The sequence below is a fragment of the Equus przewalskii genome, chromosome 6 (assembly GCF_037783145.1).
Source record: "Equus przewalskii isolate Varuska chromosome 6, EquPr2, whole genome shotgun sequence".
NCBI classification, from domain to species: domain Eukaryota; kingdom Metazoa; phylum Chordata; class Mammalia; order Perissodactyla; family Equidae; genus Equus; species Equus przewalskii.
Genome location: NC_091836.1, coordinates 25106727 through 25128157, shown reverse-complemented (window position 1 = coordinate 25128157; position 21431 = coordinate 25106727). Strand labels below are relative to the sequence as shown.

General features: G+C 52.5%; 1 long non-coding RNA gene across 3 annotated transcripts in view; it reads left to right on the top strand.

Moving 5' to 3' along the window:
* Positions 1 to 21431, top strand: part of LOC139084082 (uncharacterized) — a 130618-nt gene that overhangs the window by 29630 nt on the left and 79557 nt on the right. The gene's annotated exons all lie outside the window — the stretch shown is intronic.

Below are 21431 nucleotides of genomic sequence, written 5' to 3'. Positions count from 1 at the left end.
AATGTGCCGTGCTCTGGGGCGCCACACATGAACACCATTTGGCCGAGCTCTCTTTCCACTGTGACCGCCTAAATGCTGGACTCGGGGTGAAGAGGTGGAGATAGAGTCAGCAGGAGCTGTGAAATGCCACCAGCAAGCCACAAGGATGTGGGACAACCACACTGAAACTGGACTTGCAATTCGGGAAGGAAGATTTGGATGGCCCAGGCGAAGAGCCCGACTGCAGGGGCATTAAGTGGGAACACTAGAAAGCAAAGGCCTACAAGAGTTCTTTGTGAAGTTATTAGCTGGAAATGAAATTTAAAAAGATGTAGCCTCCATGGACACCTAATTTCTGAAGAAGTTCATTTTTTTTGAAGGGGAGAGGAGGTCAGGGCAGACATGCAGGAACTCGTTCTTGGCTTTTGCGCTGCATCGCCATCTGAGGCCAGATCCCTGGGTCTTGGCTGCTGCTATGGGACGGATAAGGGGATCAGCCAGCTCTGAAATGACTGGTACTAACCATCTTCTTCTGGAAACTGGAGAAGAGTGCTAGAAATACGCTGCTGGGAATGAGACGAAAAGATTTGAGTCATAGTTAGACTCTTCAGAGAAATGGCACAGAGTGGCCAAGCTTGCATGTAGGGCAATGCTGCTGTTTATGACGTACAAAGCACTAACTAACGTGCCCCTCACAAGGGAGCCATTTTTGGACCCAGATGCCGTACAGACTGATGTGTCTTGCGGCTCTGGCTCACTGCCCCGGAACAAGCATATGGCAACGTGGGAGGAATCGCTTCTCCCTCACTCAGCGTTTTACGGCGGTTCATTATATAGGAAGTGCAGCCCTTTGGCAACAGTAGAAAGAGTTGCTTCTGCTCTTCCCTCCATACTCCCAGTTGCTCCCCCTCCCCAAATGAGTTGATGAGATGAGAGGAGGGGTCTACACAAGAGTGGCCTGGGCACCCTTCCTCTCTCTTCTGTCAGGGCTGCCCTGTCGGCAAGGAGCCTGAATTCCTCTCCCCCTCATTGGGGCAAAATCTACCCCTGTAGGGAAAAGACCTGCAGTTCAGAGGGCAAAGTTCAATTCCAGGTGGAAAGCATTAGGAGCCCAACTTTGGACATGGACCCAAGCCATGCTAGCCAACCAGCCTTCTCAGCAATAAAGCTGAGGGTTTTTTCTGTTCCCATGGAGGGGACTGATATTTGAGCCACGTAGCAAAGAATGGACAGATTAGGCTGGGGGAGAGAAAGCATTGCAGGAAGAGAAGGTGGCGTGAGCACAGTGGTGCAGGTACCCCAGGAAGAGTTCTAATGAACACCGCTGAAAGGAGAGGCTGGAGGCAGACCAGAGAGCACCTTGCAGGCCAAGCAGAGGAGTTTGAACTTCACTGGACAGACATGTGGGGAGCCACTAAAGTTTGTTTAGGTTAAGGCATGACAAAAGTCAGAATTGTCAAAATCTAGAAACTCGGCTACTGATTAGATGGGAGGAGCAAGGGAGAGTAAGGCGTCACGAGGAACTTCAGGGTTTCAAATTTGGTTGCATGGGAGATGTGGTTGGCCTTCTGAGTTGCTGGGAAGTAAAGAGGAAGAACGGGGCGGGGTAGGGAAAAGACAATGACTTTGGTGCCAGACATTTGGGTTTTGAGCTGAATAGGGCAACCAGAGAGAAGGATCCAGAAGACAACTCAGGAAGGGAGAACTGAGATTTCTTAGGAGGTGAGGGAACCTGGGATTTAGATATGAGGTCGTTGTTACATAAGAACAAGGCCACCAAGAGAAAGGGTGTGGTGAGAGAGCACAGCTGGAGGTATAGCCAATGGGAACACTGGCATGCGGGGCTGGAGGGGAGACAGAGGTTTGGAAGGAGCAGGCAGGAAAGAGCCAGAGGGATAGGAAACCCAGGAAGCAGCAGTGTGGTGTTGCTGAAGTCAAGGGCTGGGAGTGCTCCACACGAAGTTAGGGCTTGCTACCCTGAACTGAACTTAAGCAGAAGGGGGTTGTCCAGAGTGAGAAATGCCACTTGGAAGTCAGAGGATGAGGACTGAGAACAGCTCTTAGATGTGGTCACTGGGAGGTCATTAGTGGCCTCAGCCATATTATGACCTGGTTGGGGTAGGAGCCAGACTGCAGGGGTTTGAGCAGCAGACAGGGGTTTGTGAGGAGGTAGAGATTTCTCTCTTGAGGCTCTGCCAAGCCCCTGGAATTGTTCAGAAATTCTGGTGGCAATACTTGGTCCCAATGAGGTTGTTCTCTTCCCAATGCCAGGTGCAAAGAGAACTGCAGCCCGAGGGCCCAGCACTGCTGTGACTTGCTGTGGCTACTCACAGCTCACAGTGCTCTGCACAGTCAGACTCTTGTCCTATGACCCTAAGGATCCTACCAGGCCACTGGGGGGGCCCCAAACTTGGGCTTCAAACCTTCAGCACTTCTGGATCCAACTCACGTGTTCAGCCATTATTACCAAAAGTACACACTTTCCAAGGATCTCGGGTCTGGAGGAAATTCTGCACCACACACATGGTTCCCCAAACCAGCTCTCTCCTGTCCTTGACTTGGGCTCAGGTCACTCTCCTGGACACCCTCTTTCCTTAATTCTATTTTAAGTGCCTGGATTTTACAGGTCATTCGTCCAGCCACGGATCTCCCTGACTTTGAGTCTTGGATAGCAGAGGTTAGGTCATTGGTCTATCTTTTTCCCTCCCCAAAGGCACTGGCCTTGTTGTGTAAATTGGGCTCCTGCCCCAGCACTCAAAAGGTAAAGCAAATTTTCCTAAGCTACTAAAGCAAAACAAAACCCCCCAAACACAGGTTTTGTTATATCTTGACCCCTTAAAGAATAAACTCCTTCTAGCCTCTTCTTTGCAAAAGTAAGAGGGTTCCTCAAGTGACCTTGAGCAGGACAAAGATCAGCTTCACAAGGACAGAGCCTATGTAAGATAAACAAAATCAGTGAAGAGGGGGCAGCGAGGAGTTCTTTCCAGGGTTGGTGTGTGGAGTGAGGGGAGAGCAAAGGAGAAACTACAAGGAGCAAGGACCCTCCTCTCCCCTCAGCATTTTCTCATGAAAAATTTTAAGTACACAGAGAAATTGAAAGAATTTTTCATTGAACACCCAACCCACCACCTAGATTCTGCTATTACCATTGTATTATATTATTTCATCACAAATCTTTCTATTCATCTCTCCATCCATCCGTCAATTAGCTTGACTGATTAACAGCTTTGCTGTTAATTTTGTTCATACCATAAAATTCACCCATTGTAAAATTCACCCACAATTCAATGATTTTTATAAGTTTAATCAGTTGTGCAGCTATCAACACACGCCCGTTTAGAATGCTCCCATCAGCCCCAAAGAGCCCCTTCATGCCTGTGCGCTGTCACTTACTGCTCCCACCCCCAGCAGAAGGCAACCACCGCTCTGCTGTCAGCCTCTATGCGTTTGCCTTTTCTGGAAATTTCATGTAAATAGAGTCATACAATGCACAGTCCTGTGTGTCTGGCTTCTTTCACTTAGCATGATGTTTGTGAGGTTGTTCTTGTTGTTGCACGTAACAGTAGTTTGTTTCTTTGTGCGCTGAGTTGTGTTCCATTGGATGGATGTACCACAGTGTGCTTATACATTCACTGGGGGATGGACATTTGGATTGTCTCCTGTTTGGGGCTATTCTGAATTGTGCTGCTATAAACCTTCCTGTACAAGCCTTTGTGTGGACATATATTTTCTTTTCAAGGTGGTAAAGCCTAAATAGGAGCTGACTACGTTGTTAAAGCCAGAGGAAAACACTCCTGGCAGGATGCACAGTATGTGCAAAAGCTCAGAAAATTACAGTGCCTGGTGTACGCAGGGGGGGAGAGGAGCTCCGTATTGTAGGGAAGGAACAAAAATTCTCTTTTCCTCCACTCATCTCAGGTTCATTGCCTGGAGCCCTGAAATTTGGACTGACAAAAGACAGAAAAACAGAACTTATTAACATGAGCATCACGCATACATGTAGAACTCAGTGATGAGTAACTCAAAGGGGTTGTTAGAACTTGGGCTTATATAGCATCTTAACCAAGAACAATAAATTTGTAGAGAAGCGACAAGACAAAGGAACAGGGGTTCAGGCTTTTAAGGGTGGCAAACTTTGGGAAGGTAAATATATGGGGGAAACTAACAGAAGATAAGGGTTGTTTCAGCAAGGTTTGTTATGTAGACTCCTCTGGTGTCGTCTCTGGGCTGATAAGAGTCTAGAGCTGTCTCCAGTGATTAAGAAGCATCCTGCTCTTCCTGGTAGCGAGGAGGAGGCCAGAGACTTTGTCCTGTGTCTGCTTCTCAAAAAATAGCCTTTAGCTCGAAATAATCCTTATACCAGAGTGGCATGTTTTGGGGTGGCATACCCTGAACCCCTTCAGTATCATGGGGGAGTGGGACAGAGAGGTAGGCTGGGGCTGGACCACAAAGCCTAGGGCACTATGCGGGGGCGGGGGAGTGGGGGTGTCCAGTTGTATCTTGAAGGCTGAAAGGAACCTCAGAGGAGTTATGTAGGAATCAACCCGGTCAGATGTACTTTGTAGAAAGATCACAGGCTTGCGTCACAGAGAATGGGCCAGCTAGAAAGGTATTACTATTGTTAGGTGAGAAAGACAAGGTCCTAAACCTGGACCCGGGTCAGGGTGGGGGTCAAAGGGGGCGGATTGGATAGGTGGAGACTCTGTGTCTGTGTGTCCTTGGGGAGGGGAGGACATGGGCATTGAGAGGGCAGCCGGGTAGTTCAGCCTTCCCTGCAGCCCCGTGAACACCCTTCTCCAGCGAGGAGGCAGCCCCAGCTCTCTTCTCACGGACGGACCGTGTGTGGCTCTCAAGGTTAGTGCCAAGGGGGTCAGCGCTGTTTAAATGTTGATTACAGAGACGGTGGGAGCTGCTCAGATTTCTAATTAAGATTAAAGAATGTACCCGGCTTATAAATGGTTCTCAGGAATGTATAATTTGATTAGCCTGTTTTCTCCAGGCGCTTTAATTTCTGGATTAGCGAACGTGGCCTCTGACTATAGGTGGGGCCGCTTGCTCACCACACACAAAGTTTGGGACCTTGTAAGGCATTAGGATGGGGAAGGGGGGAGTAGGGCAAGAGGAGGAGAGGGAGTCCTGGCCAGAGTGGTACTTCTCTTCTTCTCCACTTCTGGACAAGAATGAAGGATGCCCAGCTCAGGAGCAAAAAGTGCCCAAATATTGACTATAAAAATACATGTGCTCCCCTGGACCTTATTTACATTCATTTATTTCTATCCAGAGGCACCCAAGGCTGAGTCCTCCCTCTCCTGAATCCCATCCTCTTCTTCCCTGGCCCCCCATTTTGAACCCAGCCAGCTAACGCCTGGCAGGGCCCCCTGTAGGGCTGAGGTCTCTTTAGGGAGCATTGCCCCAGTGTCAGTCATAATCACCAGGACAACGGTAGTGCTGACTCAGCGGCTCCGGCTGCCAGGGGAAGTCGTATCTCCCTGTGGGAAGCATCCTAGGCTCCAGGGCAGCCAGCTTCCGCCCTCCTCACACCTCTCATCCTCCTGCCCCTGGCCGAATTACGACTTTTGTGACTCCCCAGACACTTTTGCTTTCATGGGTCCCTTCCTCTATTAAAAAAAAAAGTTCTATTTTACACCTGTGTTGGTATAAAGATGAATAAATTAATATTATATGTTAAAACACTTTATTCTATCTAAAGTTCATTTGTTTTCTTCTGATTTTACAAGAAATGAGAACATTTTCTTGGGCCCTTAAATGTATGATGAGCCCTGGGCCCTGGGCCTCCTGTGACGGATGGATAAGGTGGCCCTGTCATGCCCCCCGAGTCTCCTGACTGGCAGCACGCCTACCTGCCCATTGACCTAGCCACAAGGGGCCGGTCTTGGGGGACTGCAGCAACCAAATGCTGCTCCTCCCTGAAAAGCCCTTAGGGGCGGCCTCTGTTAGCTCTGCCCTCAGGCTGTCGGGAGCCTCTCCCCAGCCCCTCTTCACTTCTGCTTCTGAAACCCGAGGGCAGCACTCCCAGAGGGGGGCCAGATGTTTCCCACCCCTCAACCAGGCCTGCCCAGATGGCCCTGCTTCCCGGGCCTCCTTGCGTTCTGTTTGAACTAGGTCCTCCCTGCCGCCTGTGCACGCCCATGTGGCTGACCTCTGGGGTGTTGTTCAGAGCTCAGCCCTGGTGGGGAGGGCTTCTCCAAGAGTGGTGGAGGAATGCCTGGGGGAGGGGCTGAGAAGTGAGTGTTTAAAGAAGATGCCAGGGGCTCTACCCTAGACTTCACATCAGAATCTCTGGCTAGAGTTGGGACTTGGCCCGTGAAGGGGCTCTCCAGGTGATGCCCATGCACAGGAAAGCCGGAGAGGCCTGGTGGCAGGTCTGGTGCCCGTCTCTCCTTCCTGCTCCCAGGCCTCAGGCTGCTTGCTGCTCGCTTTTACCCCCGCTTGGAATTCAACGAACATTATTACTAAATGCCGTGTTAGGAAGTACAGAGGAGGAAGGGATAGGTGCCGTCCAGTTCCTGCTTCCTGGAGTTTAGAGTCTTCCTACGCAGAGGGTGGGGATTACCCTCTACACCGTCCCCTCGTCCCCCCCCCCCCACCCCATTCAAAAGGCTTGTCTTTCCATGCTTCTGAGGAAGAGGTCCAGGGGCTCAGCCCCATCCATCAGCTTCTGAAGTCACCAGGAAACATCTCTGGGCAAAAATGCTTGTTAGAGGATAAATGCTCACTTTTAGGAAAGCAGCATGAACAACAGTGTAGGCAAGAATCACATGCATTTAAAGAAGTATGACTCCAGTCACTCCAAGAGGGTGGGCTGGAAGACCCTGCACAGCCTCTGGGGACGGCACCCCTGGGCTCTGGGCTCCTGCTCCAGTGTGGCCACTAACCAGGGTGTGACCTAGGGCAAATCCCGATACCTCTGAGCCTCAGTGACTCATTCGGACCTATTGAAATAATGCATATTGTGGCATTTTGTAAACAGTAATGAACTCAGCCTGTCATTCGTGATTATTTTGCCAAGTATCACTGTGGTTATTCCAAGGGAGCAGTAAGGTGTGTTCACGGAGCGCTGGAGGAGAAGTCTGGAGACCAGGGTTGGGCTCTGTTTCCAAGTGGCTGTGTGATATGGAGACCCTTCCCGGGTCTGGGCCTTACCGTTATCATCCCTAGTAAAGGTGGGAGAAGGAGGGATAATATTCAGTGTCGGTTTTACGACTTCCAGGCAAGTTTCACTCTGAGCACAAGGCGGAGATCTGCCAGAATTACCGCCTGGTCCACCCAAACCGCTCTGAGCACGGGTTTGTGACCCCCACGGTCCTTCAGCCCTGGGGGCCCTTAGGGGAGACAGGGATTGGGCCACAGGGTTTCTGGTCAATGGGGGCGTAGTTCTGGGGTCAGCCGGAGAAGGGGCACATCCTGCAAGACTTAGGAAAACGCATTTTTTAGGGCTGACCAGAGTCAGTACCAGGAGACCACCTCGCGCCGTCCGTCAGCGGACTCCGACACCTCCAGAACGTGGGGCGCCTCCTCAGTGAGGCCTTCCTGGACATCCCCTCGCCCTTACCGGGAGTGGGACGGATACACCTGCAGTTAGTTGTGTCTTGTACCTCGCTCCTCCTCTCCCCCCAACCCCCCCCCCGCCCCCCCCCACCCCTCCCGTCTCTATCCTCGCGTCCGGATCTCCAGAAGGCCGGGGAATGAGATACAGAGCCAGGAGGAGTGGGGGTACGGACCGGCGGATGACTCGTGCTGGGGGTCTCCGCGCACGCCCGGCCGCTGCAGCGCAGGCTGGCAAGGGGGCACTCCGGGCTTCCCGCGCTGTTCGGGAAGCGCGTTGGGACGGGGCTAACGATAATTAACACTTGGGGCGCGTTTTGTCTTCGAAGTGCTTTACAAACACGACCTAATTGGCCCGCGGGGAGGAGCGGCGCCACCGAAACGCTTGCTTTATTATTCATTTCTATACCGTCTGGAGCGCGCAGCCTCGGCGCGCGAGAGGTGACGGGCAGGATGCGCTGGTTGGGGCGCCTCCTCAGGTCCCCGACTCTCGGTGGGAAGGGCCCCCAGCAAGGCCGAGCGCGACTTCGCGCAGTTCAGCCGCTTCTCACGCATCTCATTTCATCTCCGCGGCAATCTAGAGAAATGGGTAGGCTCTGGGGCTCAGACCAGTGAAGTGACATGTCCAAGACCACACAGGCAAGACAGGGGCGCTGAGACTCAAACCTGGCCCCTAAACCGCAAAGCTCCAGGTTTTCGCCACCTCCCCGGGCGCCTCGAGGGCCCCGAGCAGCAAAGCTCTGGGCTTCCCGCCGGGCTCGCCGCACCCGGGCGCCGCCGCGAAGGCGGGCGGAGACTGGCGAAGGCGGGCGGCTGGCGGCAGTGCGCGCGCGCTCCCGGGCCGGCCGAAACTGTTGCCAGCGCAGCTCCCCGCTACACCTGAGCGGGGGACAGATGTGCATCAATATTTATTCGGAACTCCCAGGAAACCTGGATGAAGTGTAATTATCTCAGCTCAATCAGCTCGGATTAGCATAACATCAAGTCACCCATCAGACGGAGGGTTTGATTTTGGGGATCAAAGCGCCGCGCTGTAGCGGCTGATTAATCGGGGAGAAGAGAGCGGCGAGAAGAAAGCTGCGCGGGCTCCTCGAGCCGCAGCTGCGCCGCTTTGATGCGCCGATTGTGCCAAGTTAACTTTCCCGGCCCGCTCGGCGCCCGCCCCGCGGCTTCCTGGCCCGCTGCGCCCGCCCGGTGCTCGGGTTCGAGCGCCGCTTCCCGGGCAGCACGTCGCTGGCTCGAACATAAGCCGCGACCGCTGCCCACCCCGAGGCTGTGCTGTGAAGCGGGCTGCCGGTCCGCTGACTTTCTGCTTGGAGGTGCAGGGCGCTTCGGGCTCGCCCGTGTGGGGACCAGGGCCGGACACCGGCGAGGAAGGCCTCGTTCTCCTCCTCGGATCTCTCCTCGGATCTCTCCTCGGAGACCGCAGCGAGGAACGGGGAGGCTGGCCCCAGGTTGAGCAGAGGAAATACCGGCGTTCAAAGCCTTCCCGGGCCGGCACCAGCCAACCTTTCTCATCTCACCTGCCCCATCCCCTCCCGCCACACGGAAAGTGCTCAGGGTTTCTTAACTCGCCCTGCTTTCTTGATCCTGTACCTTCGCACAGTGTTTCCCCTACTGGGATGCCCTCTGTCTCTTTCTTTCGCTAACCATTTCGGACATCTTTAACGCTCAGCCCAAACGCGTCTTGCCGCGGCGAAGCCTGTCCTCATGCTTCCAGTTATTTCTCCCGAGAGAGCGAGGGGAGCCTCTGTCGTGGCGCCGTGGCATTGTGCTGTCATCGTTTGAAAACCCCCCTTCCGCAGCATACTTGGCGCTGCCACTGGAAGGGACCCAGGGGGCCCTGGAGAAAAGCATTTTCCAGGGATGAGGATGGGCAGCAGGGTTAGATTTCATTGATAATCCACATCGATTTCCAAACGCCCCTGCTAATTCGCACTGGTTCCCCCTCCCCCGTCAGCTGTGCTGAGGACAGGCACCCTGTTGTACCCATGTTTGTGTCCGCTTGGATATAGTCCTTGGCACAAAGCAGACATGGATTCTCGCTCTTGCCCTTTACTAACTTTCTGTTTATTTGACCAAATCACTTGACCTCCCAGGACCTCAGATGGCTGGGCTGTAAAGTCTCTGTGGCTGAAATGTCCTGTCTTCTGTGATCCTTCCTTTAGGGTTTACCCTGTTCAGTGAAGCCACTCCCGGGGGACAGTGCCCAGTTGGTGTCAGAGCATCCCAGAATTTTAGGGTTGAAGGAAGCTCACAGACCCCTTCCTCACTCTCCTGACAACTAAGCTTCATCCTTTGCTTGAGGGGATGGGAGCATGGAACCGGATCCTGAGGGTCTGCCCTGCGGTTGACCCAGGTGGCAGCTTGCCCAGCATGGTAGGGGGAGGGGACTGGAGGACCCCCAAGGCCACTCTTCAAGGCTCTCTCTAGCTGATAGGGTGAAGGCATCAGCCATGACATCACCTAGGGTGTCTGTGCGCTAGGATTCTCCCTGCTCGGAGAACCTGGAGAGCAGTGGAGACCAAAGGATCTCAAAGCTATGACATGTGTGTATCCATTGGCATTCTTCTCTGGAGTGTATATCCTTTGAGGGCATGGATGGTCTGTATTTCATTCCCTACTGTGCCCCAGATTCAAAGCTCAGTGCCTGGCACATAGTAGGTGTTCGAGAAATAGATGTAGAAGAAATAAAAGAAGAAACGAATGAGAAAGAGAGGAAGGAAAGAAGGAAGGAAGGGAGGAGTAAGGGCTTGCCAGCCCTGGCAGGGGGCTAAGTCGTGAGAGTGGGCGGGAATGTCCCCAGTGTACTGGCAGAAAGATGATTTATCTCTATTCCAAATCTCTGCTATGCAACATCGTGGATTTTTCTCTCCCCTTTAATTAAGAACTAAATATAGATCTTAATTAAGACACTGATGAATTTAATTTAGAGTGGCATTAGGGCCTTAACTTGCAGAGCCCAATGCTGTGTTTGTATAATGTGGGATATAAGCTAAATGAGTGCTTGCTTGTTACCACCGTAAATAGTTCCCCTGAAAAATCCCTTTGGAAGCATCACTAACATGAATGTGCCCCCATCTAGAGGATGCTCTTGGACGCCCACTGCCTAGCCCTTCTCCGTTTGTTGACATCACAAAATGCCCTGTCTTGTCACCCATGCTTGGACCCGACTAGGGTCCTCCTTTTCCCACTTCCACTGCCTTGCCCACCTCTGATTCTGTTCACACAAGTCCCTCCGCTGGGAAGGCCTTTTTCCTCACTTCTCACTCCAAGTTGGTCAGGAGAGCGCCTCCCTTCCTTCAAGTGCATGGATTTGATGAAGCCCTCTCTGCTCTCTCTCCCTGTCTCCTCATCTCTGAGCACTTGAGATGTGAGCTCCAAACTCCCATAGGGTTTTATTGATCTCGCACTTATTCTGCCGTCCACTGTTATTATTTCATTACCTTGTTATCTCCCTGGCCCAGTCAGGTTGTGAGAGCCAAGCACGGGGCCTGTGCACGGTAGGAAGAAGCTGTAGTTCGGCGGTAGGAAGAAGCTGTAGTTCGGCTTTCATCCATGGAGCTCAAGGAGCCGACCTCGCCACTCAATCATGCATGCCAGGCACCGTGCTAGGACCTGGGAGACCCTTAGAACCATTGCAGGGGTCAGGGCTGAATGAAGACGCATGGCAAGGGCAGGCAGGCCTAATTATATTGGGTGGAGTGCAGAGCATGGCCTGGGCCTGTTTCATTCGTTGTTGGGGCTCCAGTCTGATGCCAAGGTGGAAGTACAGCATGGTGATGAAGAGCTGTGCTCTAGAGCCTGATAGTCTGGGGCTGGACTCAGTGGCTTCACCTGTAAAACAGGGTTGTTATGAGGCTAAGTGAGATGTTGCCTTCAGTGCCGTACATGACGCACAGTAGGTGCTCAGGAACTGGTAGCAGTTGACAGGCTAACCTAGTTGGAGACTGAGCAACTGACAGTCAGGTGGAGGAGCAGAATGTGTCATTTGTACTTTGTATGTAGGACATTGGGGTACAGAGATTGCTTGGCCTCTTCAGGAACTCCGTGCTTTTGGTCCACCTTGTCTGGGGCCCTGGGCCCTTCCTCCGCCCTCTGTGCTTCTCACCTGTGAAAATGAGGGAGTGGGATGGAGTGATTTCACCCCCTCCCTTTGTGGTCTCAGGTGACTCAGCCCCCTGGCTCCTCCTCCTCTCTTTCTGAACCTTTCCTTGGTGCAGTTTCATCACAAATGTCGAGTGTCAGCGAGGGGACTGTTTTTCAAGCACTTGGCCGTGCGGTGTCATGGCTCTTTCACGTGGCAAGTGGTGACTCTCTGTGATTTGAAGAACGGCATCGTTTCCCTGGACCTGCTGCCCTGTGACAGCATGGCTGTTCCAGGCTCTGAGCGGAAGGCACCCCTTCTGAAACCTGACGATCCAGCTCCCCTCTTGCCGCCGGCACGTTTTGAACACTGTCCTTGAGGCTCTAGACTAGTGTTTCTCAGCCTCAGACTATTGACGTTCTGGGGCCAGATCATTCTTGGTTGGGGGCACTGTCCTGTGCACTGTAGGAGCTTTAGCAGCATCCCCGGCCTCTACCCTCTAGATGCCAGTAGTAACCCACCCCCCTAGCTGTGACTATCCAAAATATCTCCAGACAAGGCCAGACATTCCCTGGGGGGCAAATTACCCCCAGTGGGAACCATTGCTTTGTACTACGTGCAGGCCATGTGCATTATCTTGTGTATCTACATGCCAGCTTGTGATACAGACACTGTTCTAATACTCGTTTTATAGATGAGGAAACAGACTGAGAAGGGATTCTGGAATCAGGCATGTTGCCATCTGCAATCTGGGCACCCACTCAACCTCCTTTAGCCTCAGTTTCTCACCTTTAATATGTTGAAAATCACACCTCACTCGGGGTTATTGTCAAGTTCCTAGCACAGTGCTTGACACTTGGTAAGTGATCAATAAATATTAGCAAATATTCTTTTGTTGATGCAGATTCAGACTCGACAAACATTTTTCATGCCTACTATGTGCCAGTAATAGTAACAGTTAATATTTATTCAGTCCGTGCTATATGCAAGGTGGTGATTAAATGTCTTAACTTGTTTGACTCTCGCAGGAATCCTGTGTGGTAAATGTTATTCCTGTTATTCAGATGAGGAACAGAAGCACAGACAGTTAAAGAACTTGCTAGTAATGTGAGATACAGGGATTCGAACCCAAGACCATGCTCTTTATTGCTGCGCCATGCTGTGGCACCAAGCTTTTAGTAGGAGCTTTCATGTTCATTTCGTTTGTGAGCCCCATCTCCAGAGACACCTCTTTCCAGAACTGTACTCTCCAATTTGGTAGCTGTCAGGCATATGTGGCTATTTGAATTAAAATGAATTAAAATGCAAAATTCAATTCCTCAGTCACACCAGCCACATTTCAAGTGCTCGATAGCACCCTGTAGTTAGTGGCTGTGTGTCAGACGGCTCAGATGCAGAACGTCACCATCATCGCAGAGACTTCTATTGGGCAACGCTGTTCTAGGACTGCGGCAAATGAATTTCTTTCCCTTAAGAGTTTTTTTGATGTCCCTTCAGTTAATTAGTGTCAGGCAATCAACACTGCATCCAGAATTGTACAGCCACCAGAGTTTCCGTTCATTTAACATTTCTTAAGTTCCTACTATGTGTCTGGGACAGTATTTGGGACTGAAGATATAAAGATAAATAAATACGGTCTCTGCTCGTAAATGTAATTTATAAGAGCATCAGGTATTTAACTTATATAACTCAGTGCTGTGTTTGTATCATGTGGCCTGGAGCTGAATAATGTGAAATGTGCTAAACTTGTGCAAGGGCCAAATGTCATGGGAGCCAGTGCAGGGGATAAATGCTTCTCTCAGAGTTGGTTGGGGGGGTGCTTCCTCGAGGAGGGACCGGGGGACCTTCCTGGGTAGTCCTTGGACGGGCAGAGACTGGGTGAGTTCTCCAGGTTCTCGAGTCTGGCTCAAACTCTCTTGGACTGGAATTTCTGCTGTAGAAACTTGCAGCTAAGAAGGTCCAGCTATTAGGGCAGATTGGCCTTATTTAAAGGAGATTCTGTCAATTATAAAGAAGTTACATTCCAGGTGAACCCCTAGTTGAGCACAAGGAGTGGGGATTAGAAGTGCAGAGATGGAAAATATTAGAGGGTCACCTCTGCTTGTGCCTCTGGAGACCCCAGTGTCCTTCTTTCCTAATTCCAAGCTGAGCCCTTCCTCCCACCTCCCTGGAGCTCTCAATCCCCACTCCCCACCGTGTCAGCTGACCCTGCCCAATCGCCCATCTTTCTGCTCCAATTCAACACTCCCCTAGCTCAGAAATTGCCTGGTGATATTGGGAACAATGAGGCCTGACTCTGTTAGTTCAGAGCAAAATGGTTTTGTTTTTTTTTAAGGGTATTGCATTCCTGGTGATGTATGGATAGGAGAGCGGGAGAGCTGGGACAGGCGGGGAAGAGGAGTTGGGACTCCAGAGTGGCTGGAGCCCCGTGGGGCAGGGGAGGTGGCTGCTACTGCCAACGCGTGGGCTCATGGTCCTGCAGAGCAGGGCCTTGGCTCAGCCCAGCAAGAGGAAAAACCCTGGGTGCTTGGCTGGGAGGGGTGAAGCCATCAGGGCTGCCAAGGAGCCAGGGGCCGTGGAGAGCTTAGGCCTTCTTGGAGGCAAGAGAGGCATCAAATTTAGCTTCATCTCACCCAGTCTTGGACAAGAGTGAGGCGGTGAGATGGCCTCGAATGAGAAGGTTCACACGGGGCCCACGCTGAGGCCCAGAACCTACAAGTGATTTGCCTAGGGTCACACAGCAAGTGAATGGCTCTGTCACTAGATCCTAGGGCTTTGTGCGTGTGTGCGTGTGTGTGTGTGTGTGTGTGTATGTGTATCAGTAGTTCATTCCTTTTATTCTTGAGCAGTGTTCCATGGTATGCATGTACCACAGGCTATCTAACCATTCACTTGATGGACACTTGGGTTATTTCCAGATATTGGCTATTATTATTTTTAATTAAAAGACTTCACTTTTTAGAGCAGTTTTAGGTTTACAGAAAAATTGAGTTGGAAGACATGGAGTTCCTGTATACCCCCTCAGTTTCCTGTATTATTAACATCTTTCGTTGGTGTAGGACATTGGTTACAATTGACGAACCAATATTGATACACTATTATTAAGCAAGGTTCATAGTTTACATTAAGGTCACTCTTGGCTTTGTCCATTCTATGGGTTTTGACAAATGTAGAATGTCCTGTGTCCACCATTACTGTGTCGTACACAATAGTTTCGCTGCTCTAACAATCCCCTGTGCTCCTCCCATTCATCCCTCAGTCCCTTCTAACCTGTGCCAGTCACTGATCTGTCACTGTCTCCACAGTTTTTCCAGGGCTCTTTATTTGCTTCTCCTTAGAGTTTTCTAGAAGTCTCCCCTCATGGATCTCTAGACCCAACCACGCCTAGCCATAGAGCCTTCTTGGAACCCAGGCCCCGTGAGGAGCTGGTTTGGGGGTGTGTGAGCAGCCTGCACATGAGTTTGGATTGTTTCTTTTAAAGACCAGCTATTGCTGGAACTGGCTGACCCAGCCCCCCTCTACTGGCTGAGCTGTGGCCTCAAGAGGGCTTGGTGCTCCAGGCCTGTTTGGGGGTGAGGGAGAGCGGAGGAGGGAGGGGGTGGCCTTGTCAACTGAGAGCTCTGCTCTGGGGCCTTTTCCAACCTTGAGGCTCTCCGAGACCCCAAGCGCTCAGATCCTTTACAACCGAGAGCTTAGAAGCCAGCTGCCTGGGCTTTCTCCCTCCCAGTGCCTCTGGCTCAGCCTGGGGCTGCCTCCTGGCTTGCAGGCTCCCCCTCTAAGTCCCACTTTCATTTCTAAATAGACGGTGAAATAAGCAATTGATTTTTGGATATTACATAAGCTGGGTGAGGGAAACTTTAATAAGGAAAAGAGCAGAGGGAGGGGTCTGAAGATCTTAAACTCAAAACTACAAAAAGCCTACCATTTCCAGCCCAAACGGAGACAGCTACAAACCTGCTGTGATCAGAGAGATGGTGCAGGTGGCCCCAGGCCCTTGGGAGAAGCCTGGCCCAGCCAGCCAGGGCTCTGTGATGTCCCACTGGAGGCTAGGCCCAGGCAAGACTTCTGTCCCTCCTCCCGCTGTGGCTCCCAAGGTCGTCCCTTCTGTCCCCCTGGCCATTCTGCACCTTCACAGTCACACCTTCATTTGGTTCTCAAACCACCCTTGGAGGCAGACTGGGACTTCAGACAGTCAGGGACACACAGGACATGAGGGTAGGAAGGCATAACGGGGACTGCAGCTCAGGTGTCCCAGTGCCTGGGGCAGCGTCCATTCCCTTGTTGTCAGGCCAGATGATGAATGCATAGTCCTTTGCAGGGTGTCTGTGATCAGTACTATTGATGGTGCACACACTCTAGGCAAGGAAACTGAGCTTGGGAGAAGTGGCTCTCACTTGCCCAGGCCTTTGGACCCCTGGTTCAGTGTTCTTGACTGTTCCATGTTCTGTATGGACCTGCCCATCCAGCCCACGTCAGGTTGGGTGGGCTGTCCAGAACAGGTTATAGAGGTGTGTGTGTATGTGTGTAGGGTGGGGAAAGACAAGGATTGTAGGCATAAGTGGTGGTGGGGGGGTAACTGAAACTTGGCAGAGGGAGGGTGGAAGGTTTGTTAAGGGTCTCATGGATCCTGCTGTACACTGGCCTCCCTGGCTTGGGAGATTCTCATTAAGAACATATGGCCCTGAGCAACCACATGGGCACTGATGTAACCTCTGCACCCCCTTCTCTTAGACACCCTGAGCTCCAGAGTCCAAAGAATGCTGGCAGGCAGGCCTAGGAATCCCACATCTCCCCCAAATCTGGAGTCCCATGAACGGGAACCCCAGAGGGCTTCAAAGGCTGGATGAGTGACCATCCCTCTATGGCCCATTGCTGACCTGCGTCAAAGTCCTTGTCTGGATTGGGTTTTGGAGCCAGCATCTGAGAGGCATCCCCACTGACCACAGCCAAGGGGACATTCATCCTGAATCTGGTGGCACTGTGCTTTTCACAGTAGCTAAATCCATACCTAGAGTTTTAGAATCTCTTTCAGAAAAGATTGGAAATGTGAGAAAACAAGAAAGACTTGGTAATGTCCTTTCGCTGGGTTGTAGAGATGCAGGACGGCCCTTGTCCAGCTGTTTACACTCACAGAGGAGAAGAAACAAGTGCATAGGGAGGCTCTGTGATAGGAGGCGAATAAATACCCCCATGGGGGTACCATTTTGCATGGGTTCAGAGGTGGCAGCGGCCTCCTCTTGGTGTGGCCCTGAGGAGGGACAGTTGGTATTTGAGCTGAACCCTGAACAATGGGTAGGAATTCCACAAATGGCAGTGGGAGGGAAGGGTGTTCCAAGTGGCAGAAATGGCACGAGCCAGAGCAGCAAGATGAGAAATTGTATTGTATTTGGGAACTGGCCAAGTATTGAGTTAACTGAAGCATGGAGTGTACATAGGAGAGGGACGGTAGAGAAACCTTGGATGGCGCCTGAGCCCAGTCATGGAGGATCTTGAATGCCAAGCAAAGGAGTTTGCGCTTCACTGAACAATCAGTGGGGAGCCTTTGAGCGGTTCTGACCTGGGGGTGCCATGATCAGCCTGGTGCTTGAGGAAGGTTAGTTTGGCAAGTTGCACAGGATGTATTTCAGCAGCCACCAGGTGATTGCAGTGGGCTGGGCAGAGGGTGGAAGCCCAACCTGGAGGAACAGCCATGTGAAGGGGTTCAGGGTGTGCACTGGGGAATCTCAGAGAAGAGAAAGATATGGCTCCCGCCTGTAAGCCTAGCTGGGGATATATATATGGATATATATATATATATATAATGAGAGAAAGGTATAAGAGGAGGATTTAATGAGGTGCCAAATTGTATATGGTCAATACGTGTTTTGGGCTGATGGAAAGGGATGAATCAACAGGGGTTGAAGCAGAAGGAACGGCTTTTTGGACCACGTGGGACCTGAGCTGATTCCTGAAGACCATGAGGCTGTGAGTAGGAGAAGAGGAGCAGAGATAAGGGAACAGTGTGAGTGAGGGGTGCATGACTCGACCCGGAAGGCGGGAACGAGGGCCAGACTGGGCTGAGCTGATCATGTTATTTCTGAATAAGGTGTACTATTAAATGCAGGGTTCCTGGAGCTCAGAGGCTGGGGTCATTGGGAAGGCCCAGGGCAGGACCTGCAGCACCTGTTTCTTGGAAGACTCCAGATCTCCAGGCCCTCCAGCCGGGACCTCCACGATGTCTTAGGCAGGCCGGTCTTATCTCTTCTGGCCAGGGTCTAGAGCTCTTACTCCATCCTAAGGCTGGTCCCTTCCTTGGGAACCACAGCAGAGAGCACGGGGAAGGAATGTGGGCCTGGAAGTCAGGTTTTGATAAAGCAGCCTGGGTTGTAGGAGTCAATGTCTGGTCCCCTCATCAGGTCCTAGGTTTTTTGGGTGCTAAACGAGGATCCTCAGATTTCCGTGAGGACAGCTACTCTTTGGAACCCATAGTGGGCAGCTGTCCCTGGCATCCTGCTGTCCCTCCCACTCAGCCTTTGGCGGCCTCACCGGAGACTTCTCCTTTCATGTCCCCTTTGCTTGTTTCTGCAGTGGGACGTTGTTGGGCGGAGACCAAGACTCACTTCACGGTTGCTCTGCAGGCCTGATCCTGCAGTGCAGGCACAGGGGCCGGGAGATGGAAACTGTCCCTGCTGGGTGCTATCTCCCCCTCCGTCTTCCTCCGTCTTAGGCAATGGGAGGCACTCCTGTTAACTCTCCACCTGCCTGTAGGGTTTAGGGGGTGGGCAGGCCCTCTCCATCTCCTTGGCCTGGCTTAGGAATCCGACACTAGATTCAGGGCAGCTGTAGACGTGCATAAAAGATTCCAGTTTTGATCCTATGGTGGGGGTCAAAGCAGGCAAAGGGATGAGAAATATTTAGGACCAGGCAGTCTGACCCTACATCTCTCCCTCTTCTCCCAACCCTTGTATTTATTAAGTAACTGAAGGCTAAGTGGCTGGTCGGTGCATCTTGGGTGGGAAACTTGAGTGACTAAAATGGAAGCTGCAGCCTGAGAGGGGCGGAGCAGAGCAATGTCACCATTCCGCATGCACATCACATGATAAGTGGTACTGTACCGTGAGAGACCTCTGCCCTCCCAACCCACCTCCTGCGCAGCCCACCAAAGCGGGGGTCATGGCACAACCGCTGGAGCTGGTTCTCGGGTGGGCTTCAGATTCGGCACCGCTTTAGGAGGGGTCTTCCTCCCTCTGCCCAGGGGTTTGCTAAGGCTTTTACGCTGCCTCCAGCCCCCAGCTCATTCTCAGGTGACTCATGTGCTACTTACAGAACAGTCAAGTCTTGCCACTTGCTTCTTGTAAAGAGCTGGCGCTTGGACTCCGATGCTGGGATCAACTCCCGGGTCTGCACTTAGAAGCAGGGATGGGGGCTTGTGGCTCCAGTCGTGGCTCCCCAGGGTGGGGGTAAAAGCCCCTGTGGGGTCATCCCAGGGGCAGCGCTGTGAGGGGTGGGTCCCGGAGCATAAAGCATGAGGGCTCCCCCGCACCCAGGACTGAGGGCCTCCAGGGTGCATCCTGGACACCAGCCCAGCATTTCTGCATTCCCTGCACAACCTGGGACATGAAAGAGCACACACTCTGCCAACCCTCTGGCCCCTGGGCCTCTGAACTGAGGAAATGGCTGAATAATTAATGAGGCTGGAGCACTTCAGAGAGGGGGCCCCCGGGGACAGTGTGGGCAGAGGAAGGGGCATGGACAAGTGAGGGCGGGGGACCTGGCATGTGGAGAGATGCCAGGAGTCCTGATGAAGTCTGTGGCTGTGGCTTCCACTGCAGTTCACAGCTGTTGACTCACACGGAGGAAAGTGACCACGAGAGCTTGCATACGGATTGTGTTGCAAACCCTCAGCCTGTTGCACATCTAACCTCCCAGTGGTGTCACTATTGTCCCCCCACCTCAAGCTCCCTACCAAGAAAAGCTACCTGTGGACTTTTCAGAGGTAGTTCGTGGGACTGGATTTAGGCTGGATCCCGGGAACCCTTGCTAAGATGAGGGCTACAGGACAGGAGACTTTCTGGGGCATTTAGAGAAGGGCCAGACCAGCCAGGAGGGTGGTTGTGGTACATGTGACTTCCAGCAGGTGCTGGACAAGGGTGGCTTGCATGGCAGTTCCCAGAGGGGATCAAGGGTCCTTAGAGGCATCCCTGCCAGGTACTTGGTTGCTTCTGGTGATGAGATGCTCTCTTCTTTTGAGGCTGCAGCTCTATTATGTGGACATCCAAGCATGTGACCTGGGGACTTCCCATCTCTTGTTTTGTCTGTCGACTCAACACTACCCTTACCCTTTCTGCAGGCCCCAAAGGGGCAGCAGCTCCCCAAACTCAGCCTGCAGAAATAGGGTACGCACCTTTGTTGAGTGCTTGCCACGTGTCTGGTTCTTTCCTGACTGAGTCTACTGGATAGTTCAGATGTGTAAGCAGGAGTGCCTCCCCTTTAAAGAGAAATAAACTGAGGCACAGAGACACTGAGTACTTGGTTCAAATCACACCCCTAATAGCGGGTGAGTTGGGGTCCAAATGCATGTGGCTGAGCTGGGATTGGAACTTCAGGCCCTTTGCGTGTCAATCTGGAACTGGAGGAGGCTCTCATTCTTTTGCTGGGCGTTTTGAGGGCCTTTGAGTCGGGCTCACTGTTGGCGCAGCTTCTCAGGTGCTGCCCACTGCCCCAGCCGCCCAGCTCGCTCAAGCCCTTCTCAGCCTAAAGCAACTACTAGAGCAGCTGTCAGACTCGGGAGCCTGCCTGGGCCTGGATCTCCTTCCCACGCTTCCTTTCCCCCTTCTTTGCAAAGCCTGGTTGAAGCAGGTGGATGTCCTGTATTTGCCGGGTGGATGGGACCCACCTGTTACCCCCTTCTCCCTGGTCTTGCTGTGGGGCACTTGCCCAGGCTTTCTTTCTCTGCCAACACCCAAGCATGCCGCCAAAGCAAGTGGAGGACCCCTCCTTTAAGCTCAGCATTGGCTTATGCCCACCCTCTCTGCACATCCTTCCGGCTCTGCATCCCTTGGCTCTGATTGGCTTAGGGCTTTCCTGTGCACCTCAGGTGCATGCTTGTCCAGCACCATGTATGGTCTGAAGAAACTCAGGAGGGCTTCCTGGAGAAGGTGGTCTTGTAGTACTAGGCGGCAGTAGCTCACTCTGAAGTCCCTGCCGGGCACAGACACAGGGCCTGAAGGTGCCGGCTGTGGGGAGGAGGCACAGACGGAGGAAGGAGGGAATGCTGCCGGAGCCTGGCCAGCCCAGGGTCGATGGACAGAGTGTCCGCAGACCTCCCACGAACACTTTGCACAGATTGTCGTGAACCGACACCAGCAGCACCCCAGCTGCTCCTCTCTTCCTAGCCCCATCCTGGCTGGTTGGGCACAGATTAAATCATTGGATGGTCTTGACCCTGGCGTCTGGTGGAGGTTGGGAGGCTGCAGTGTGAGTTGCCTGCCATGAAGCATGGCAGGAACTTCAGCTTCATCTGGCTGGCGGCCCCTCTGCCAGGGCAGTGGGCAGGAGCTGGTCAGGTGGTCCGCGCTGCACCACCCTCTGCTTCTTGTGGGGGGCGTCCAGTGCTCCCTGCAGAGGGCTCTGGGCACTGTAAGAACAGGCCGGTCTTGCATTTTAACACAAAAACACTTTATTGACCTTTAGCCAGCAAGGGAGGAATTGAGGCCAAGGGCGCATCCATTCCTCCTGAGAGGGAGGCCTTCTTAGGGAACTCTGAAACCAGACTAGGAGGGGCTAGTGTGCGCCACCGTGGAGCCTCCTTCTGACTTGA